Genomic DNA, 8,071 nt, shown 5'->3' on the forward strand with positions numbered 1-8,071 from the left:
ATCAATTTCAGATACTTAGTAAAATTATGGTACTGAAAATAGAATGAGTGTTAAAATTAGGAAAACAAAAATAAATAAATAAAAGGTTTTTAGACCAAGTAGCGTAATGTTATTTTCTCTGCATTTGGTTAGTGGTAGCAAATTTAATGATCTGTTTTAGCAAAAACTTGACACATCTAACTACATTAATTGTATTATTATTACGGAGTGTTACATCAAATAATATCTCAGCCATAAACTCACAGACAAAGAGAACTTATGCAGATAAATTACTAGAAACTTCTAATTTCCATGAATTTTAGTGTTGACTGATATGATCTGTTCATACACTTCAATCCTAAATTTGACCAGCAGCAATGTGTAAACAATGCCATCAATCATGATGTAAAATTGCAAACAAAATTGACTCTGTATATGCACACATATATAAATTAACCCAAAGGTAATCATAATACATTAAAGAAAAACAAACTTAATTTCAGTTTGTTCTACACTCAAGTGAACAATGTGCTATATTGTATTAAGAGGAAAGTGGCATTGTTTTAAGTATGTGATAAGCATACCAATTAAGATAGTTCTAATTCTTGTTTTTACTGACTGGTAATTCATTTGATTCTCATTGACATGGCAAACTGAAAATACAAATATAATTAAGATCAAACTTGTGCATTAGATAGACTACTATGACACAGGGGGCAAAAATCATGTGTGATGGCAGTGATACAAAGCTTTCTTTAAAACAGCAGAGATGCTGACATTCCAAAGCTTTAACTTTAAAACTGCTTTGCAGGCTGTGTTTTTAATATCTTAAGTTAAAGACATTAAAATCGCTCATAAAATCTAAAATTGTTACCATCTAATAACTAGACTATCTTACTGCAACTTGTAAATGTAACTCAAAAAAAACCTTAGCATATAAAATTACGTAATGGTTCTCATGACAGAATTCAGGTGTGGAAACATCAGATTTAAAATCTGCTCCAAAAAGTGAGTCGTTGAGCCTCTCACGTTCTCTCATGAAAACTCACCCTTTATCTTACAGGAAAGCATTAAATACAATTATTTCATAATTCAGACATGTTTACAAACCAAACATTTTTATGGAAAGATTTGTGAAAACGAACCGAGGAATCACATAATCTTTTAAAATTATATAACAAATATTAACATTAACAACAAAACAAAACCCAATCATCAAGGCATTTTACAATACACCAAGACCCCACTTAAGTCAATATTAAACTTAATTCTATACACAAAACTTCTAGAAAACTATTATGTACTGTTAACAGGATGTTACTTACAGAGATGAACAGTTTTATGAATTCTTCTGTTATTCGTCCCGACAGGTTTTGAAGAATCTCTCCATAGTGTATACTGCTCAGTAAGACAGGAACTCCCCTATTCTGGTGTGCTGAAGGGAAAAAAATATCCTTAAATCTTCTTATTTCAGATTATTCTTATTCTATCAGGATTTGGGCGGCAACAGGCAAAGACTCCACAGTGACAATATGAGAAAGAAAGAAAAAAAAAACAAAAAACCTGAAGGCTTATTTCATATTTACTGTATAGAGTCATTTTTGACATGCCTATACAACTGGTTGTGGCGGCTTTCAAACATGATTTCTAATAAAAAAAAAAAAATCGCTCCAGGTTCTTTGAGAGAAAGCTCGCCGCTGGGAAGTTGATTTTGGCACTTGGCCAAAATCATGTGCAAAGGGGCCTCATTAGGGATTCATGGCAGCCTTCAGCGCTCTCAAAAAATGTGACCCAACAGGCTAAATGAGCCACTAAAATTAAAAAGTAAGAGACAAAGACAACTTACTTAATATTCCTTGCAAAGCAACATTAAACTTTTTCTTTTCTTTTTTACTAATCAGACCCATGTTAGCCGAATGCACTATCTCCTGCCCTCTAATGTTCAAACAATTTCTCTTTAAAACTTGTCTATTTCCTCCACCCAGAATGTTTTGTTTCTGTGTCACTTTGCAAAGATGTCTCTGTAGTCAAACAATATCTATTGCGACCAATTCAATAAGAGAAAACGAAAACGTCGAAAGACCGACTACAGACTCCTGATTTAAGTTTTAAATAAACGAACAAAAATAAGTAAGCAATCTTCAGTACATTTCAACTTCCACAGAAGTAAGCACACACACATACCCCTGTAGAGTTGCATCCCTTGTATGGGTCAATTTCACTGCCAAACTTCGCCCCCACCCACAAAGTAGATCTGATCCCGGAGCCTTACCTAGATGTCTTCTGGCTTTTCTGTAGATCAAAAAGTTTCCTGCCTAAGCACACAGATATTCTCTCACACACCATAGAGGCCCTTTTATGAATCCCACACTGTAACAGGCTGCTTTCCACACCAGTTGGGAGCCCAGTGCGTCAGCTCTTGAGATAAAATTCATGGCTAACACACAATTAGGGGGAGAGGTTGTCTCCGGGAGAATTTATCTTATAACGAAAGAAGCAGAAACACTGCTATTTTTTTTTTTTACATTTTCCCCCCCTTTTTCTTTTTCCTTTTTCTTTCTTTCTTTTCTTTCTTTTCTTTTTTTTTAAATAGCAAAGAGAAGAGGGTGCGGTCAGATGTTGGGATTTTGCCTGAGAAAAGGGCCCTACACAGCACTAGGACCCACTAAATACTAGCAGAGCAGCCTGGGAAGGGAGCCAACGGAAGGACTTTGTTTGACCCAGCTGCCAATCTCCCCCGAAGCCGTGCGCCAGACTAAACACTCACACTATTTTAACTCAAATCAGGCTACAGCAGCTGTTTGCTTTCCGGCTCTGAGCTCGACACCCACATGGCCTGTGCAGTTCACCAGCGAGCTTTGCGAACTGCCTTTGCTGAAATCTCTGTTCCGGGGTGGGATTTATCAGTGGAAAGAAAAATTTAACCCTGCACCTCATGGTTAACAGAGATTGTTTGCTTCTCAGCTCTTGGTCCCGTCACCAGAAAGTGATTTTATAATGTCTGAAAATAAGAGTGTTAATTTTACACCCAGGGAGCAAGTTGGGATTTGAAAGTAAGGATTCTGAATTGGCTTTTAAAGTTTTCTAATGTGTTGAAATTAACAGAGAAGCGTGGCAGTAACAGTACGCTTTACTGTAACTTTAGGAGCAAGGCTGGTGTCTGACGGTTCCTATTCAACACTTTCCACCATCCAAGATGGAGAACTGGGTTATACCAAGACTTAATAACGTCTCCTTAGTGGTATCCTCCACTTCTAGAAAGCTCCTTTACAAGCGACCATAAAGTAAAGTACACAGGATTGCTTCTTCACATGTAAAAGTACATGTAACCCAAAGCACAAAGCAACCCAATTCACTTTCCCTAAGTTTCTAATTCCTTATTATTTAAAGGCTTAAAGTCTCATCAATGATCGTCAAAGATGATCCATTGGTAGCGTAGAGCAAAATTACATGAGAAGGAAACCAGAAGAAGATCAATACTATCGAAATTAGGAAGATGTGATGTGATAATTAAGATTAACTGTACAAAAATAGATGGGGAACTCTCTGGACACATGGGGAACATTCATCACTAAATCAATCCTTCCTTCCTTCCTTCTTCCTTCCTTCCTTCCTTCCTTCCTTCCTTCCTTCCTTCCTTCCTTCCTTCCTTCCTTCCTTCTTTCCTTCCTTCTGTAGAGAGGGAGAAGCTGCAAGTCGAGCGACTTCATAGAACTGAGTAATTTTACTCCCAATAGACTATGAAACCCTGAGATGGAAAGCCAGCATCGTTTGTGTTGACCTTAGCTTTCATTGTTAAATCAGGAAGAAATAACTCATATTTAAGAGAATGAACTTTAATCCGACTATGGTGAACACCGATGTGATATGAAATACCTTGCAAGTGTGCCTGATTGCTTTTCAGTGGTTTGTTTCATATTTCCAGTTCTGAGTATTTTTTTTCTACTACGGAATCTAGCCAGATATTTCTTTTATTTGTTACATGTGTGCTGTATACACGTTTCCATGTTCATTTGTATGTAGATGTATTTGGAAGTTAGAGACATTGGGTGTCTTCCTAAATCATGCTCCACCCTATTTTTAAAGACATGGTCTCACTGATTTAAGAAGGTCGTAGATTCTGACACACTTAGGTTTGTTAGGTAGCTAACAAACCCCAGGGATCATCTTAGTCTCCCCAGAGCTAGGATTAAACCATGCCTAGCTTTACATGTGGGTGCTGGCATATGAATTTATGTCTTTATGATTGCTTGTGGCAAAAACTCTACTGACTGAGTGATCTCAGCACAAAATTATGTAAAGTTTACTTCATAAACAATGTTATTTCTTCATATAAGATGTGGGAAAGATCCTGATTGTCAATGAACTACCAGATCCTTTGAGTACACTCACACTGAAAGAGCCAGTTACTAAGACTGATGATGACCATGCAACTCAACTGAGTTCCTAAGTCCAAATCCATCAGTGTTTATGAGAAACTGTGATTCTTCTCTTCCTCATTATTTCATTGTTGATATGTTCCTATTTATTTTCAAAAGTTCTTTGGTTTGTATAACCTTCATGCATTGTTAATCTTGTTTGATAGCTTTAAATTTACAGTGATTATTGTAATAAAGTTTAAAATACATTTGATAATTGTAGAGAAACTATTATATGCAATTTATTATTTTCCACAAAATTATTTACTAAAGCATAATATACAGTTCTCGAGTTTTCTTCTACTTTTTGCCTAAGGTGGTAGATGTAAGTACATACAGACACAGACATACATACAAACACAGAAAATATTGACCAAGAAATATTTACTCTTACTAACCTGACTGACTTTATAAAAGCTACATACTCTCAGCATGACCATTCCAATTTCTAGATCTAAAAATTTACTTTGTAATAATTATTGAAGGAAATATATCCTGTCATATGTTTTGTACTTCCAAAAGAATTTTAAACTATCTATAGTGCACAGGAATAACAGAAAATGCAACAAATGAATATGCAGAATTAAGTTTATTTATACTCTTAAATAGAATCATAAGCCCTAATTAAAGTTTCACAGACAAAAAGATATTATAAGCATTTTATGTAAGAAAAATAAAAGCAGACTGTACTTGATATCTCACCGGAGCAGCAAGAAGTACCTTAATGCAAAACTGAGAAAACTACTCAGGGGTGGGGGAGAAAATTATAGACCAGAATATTTTAAGAAGTTAGAACAAAAGTCCTCAATAAACATTTGTAAGTCAAACTCACCAATTGATAACCTAAGTATACAGAGTAACAAGTACTAATTTCAGTGTTTAAATGAACATCAGTTATTACAAACCAACACAGCAACACACTAAAGAAGAATGGAAATCGCATGGAATATTTATAGATCCCAAAGACAAAGCAATTGACAAACCCAATTCTAAGTTATGATTAAAATCAAAGAAATAAGGGATAGAAAAATCTTCTGTCTGGTAATGAATATTTGAAAAAATCTATAGCTAAGATCACATCAAGGCTGAAAAAATAGATGCTATCCCATATGAATATAGCTAGTGCAATAAGACAAGAAAAGTAGCTAAAACATAAATATTTCAAAGTTATATAACATCATGTTTATTCATAGATTGATTGTCTACTAAGGAGAAAGTAGCAGGCCTTGAAACGAACATATCTTAGAAGTAATGAGCATCTCTGGATCCAGATCTTTGCTTCTAATACATCTCTCCAACGAAAGGATTCTTAGGGAAATGGTGATTAGTCAAAGAACTTTACAGGCATCTACAGGATGGGACTGAACCAACTCATCAGGACAAAAAATATAAAGGACACTAGAATAGAACAGAATGTATTGCCAACCAATTTCAAAGGATATAGATTACACTTAAGGTAGTCCAGACATGAAAGCTGGAAGAAGTTGAACACAGGTAAAATAATACTGAATTATTTAAAAAATTTATTCATCAGTCTATTTTTATGTCAGGAAATGATTACACAAATACTCGGAGAGTAAGCAAATATCTTACATAAAGAATTCAAAGTTCCATACGTACATCTTCCATGCTGGGGGATAGAGCACACTTCCCACTCTTTTGCAGCTACTTTCTTTCCAAAGACTAAATGATGGAAGTAGAAGAAAGAACCAAGCACTTTTATAAAGGTATTCTTTGCTCAAGTACAAAACTCCAGTCTAGACACACAAAAAGTGTCAGAAAGTTTCTAACCTAAGGATATTTTACCAAGCAAGTTATCAGTAAACCTCAGACAGATTAAAAGTTTATGACATAACCAAATCTGAGAAATTATTCAAACCAGTTATAATTTAGAGACACGACTACTAATTGAATTAGGATATTTTATGTGAGGTCTCAGAAGACGAGCATCGATAAGAAGCTGATGAGGCATTTTCAAGTGTGGACTATAATAGTAATTAGTAAAGTTTCATTAATTGTAGTCAATATGTCATGTTCATATCATAGGGCTGTATAGGAACTAGGTGTGCGCTGTATAAATATTCTTTCTTGAAATCATAACCAGTGAAAACACAAAGGTCAAACCCTGTCCCAGTGAATACAACTACAAAACCTAAGGCCCAGGGAACACATTGGAAGAATGGGCAGAGCATCAGAAAGTCCTCTGTGAAATTGTGTCTCCCTGTAATATCAGAAGCGATCCCTGTAAAGTCTCACCAACATGACCACCCAGATATGAGTTGAACAATAAAGATACCAACAAATATGGCAAACTGAATGGGGGAAAAGCCCATAAGACCTCAACCCTACACAGAGAACCAGCAGTAACTAAGGAAAGGTGGGATCGGGAGAGGTAGTCTTCCCCAGGGAAAGGAACAGCAATTGGTTGTTCAGAACTAAACGGTCAGCCTTGAAAATATATGTATACGTAACACTATACAAGCTTCATCTTAAACAGATACTGAAATCATTCTAAAAGTACCAAAATTGGAAACTTATTAAAATATCTGCTACACAATTTTTTAGATAAAGAGTGATAACCTCGATGATTCCTTTACATTTAAAAAAATATTTACTTAGGTATGAAGTAAAAGCTAGAAAGTAATTTCTGAGAAAGATAAACCAAATAATACAGCTATTTCCTTGGCTTCCATGCCATCTGTTAGTTTTTCATCTTAAATATGTTAGTTTTTAAGTTGTTTTAAAGATATGTGTTGTTTCAGATTTGTTGTTGGCATCATTCATTTTGACGATATGCCTTTAGCACTAGTATATAAATTAGTCTTTAATAGTATAATTAATATTTAGTCTAACGCACATATTGATAACCTCTGCATTCTCAATAAAGGCCCCTATTGTACAATACTCCAGACCCCTTCTCTGAGTGTCCACAGGCTTATCTTTATTAAGGAAAACAAAACATTATCTTCCCTGTAATCTATCCTGTTGTGAGCCAGCCATTCTTCCTACTAATTTTAATCACTGGAGTCCTCAAGATACAACAGTATTTTCCAAGGAAAATCCTGGGAAAAACAAGCAAACATGGACTACAAATATATACTGGAAAAGAAAATTTCTCAACTAAAAAATAAGCAAACAAAGACTAGTAGTCTCTGGGAAAGGATGTCCTGATGGAAACCCTTAGTGATGTTCATCTCTCCTCAGCATTTTTCATCTTCCAAAACAATCCTATTAGATTTCACACTTACAACCTGTGGAACAAAAGGTCCACTCCAGTTCTGATGGATCTACTCTCTAATTTACGAGTCCAGTGTTAAGTACAATGCTTTCTATGCTGGCAGGATTTTAATGTTAACAATCTTAAATTTGCTTAAGATTTTGATTACATTAGACTTTGGGGTAATAATCTAAAATACACTGAAATTTCACTTACAGGATAAACTAGCATGATGCAAAGCTGAACATGAGAAGAAAGACGTAACTTTCAGTCATCTCACTGGAGAATGTGTGGCATCTCCAGACTCACAAACATCACTGTGATTCAATAGCAGAACTATGCACTTTTATCTGGGGCCATAGAGAATGTTTGAAGTATTTTTGTATTGAAAAATAATCTCTCAGAGGCATTCTCCTGATCTGTCCTAGGGACTCCTTATACCCCCCTGGTCTCCTGA

At 35.3% G+C, this 8,071-nt stretch overlaps 1 long non-coding RNA gene across 1 annotated transcript in view; it reads right to left on the reverse strand.

Moving 5' to 3' along the window:
- Nucleotides 1-1,326: 1,326 nt before the first annotated feature.
- The window catches only part of LOC114612259, an 82,750-nt gene continuing 76,005 nt past the window's right edge, over nt 1,327-8,071 (reverse strand). Inside the window, exon 3 of the long non-coding RNA XR_003709972.1 lies at nt 1,327-1,414. This is a non-coding gene — a long non-coding RNA (uncharacterized LOC114612259). The remainder of the gene's footprint in view (nt 1,415-8,071) is intronic.

The sequence above is a fragment of the Grammomys surdaster genome, unplaced genomic scaffold (assembly GCF_004785775.1).
Source record: "Grammomys surdaster isolate TR1022 unplaced genomic scaffold, NIH_TR_1.0 126153, whole genome shotgun sequence".
Taxonomy (NCBI): Eukaryota; Metazoa; Chordata; class Mammalia; order Rodentia; family Muridae; genus Grammomys; species Grammomys surdaster.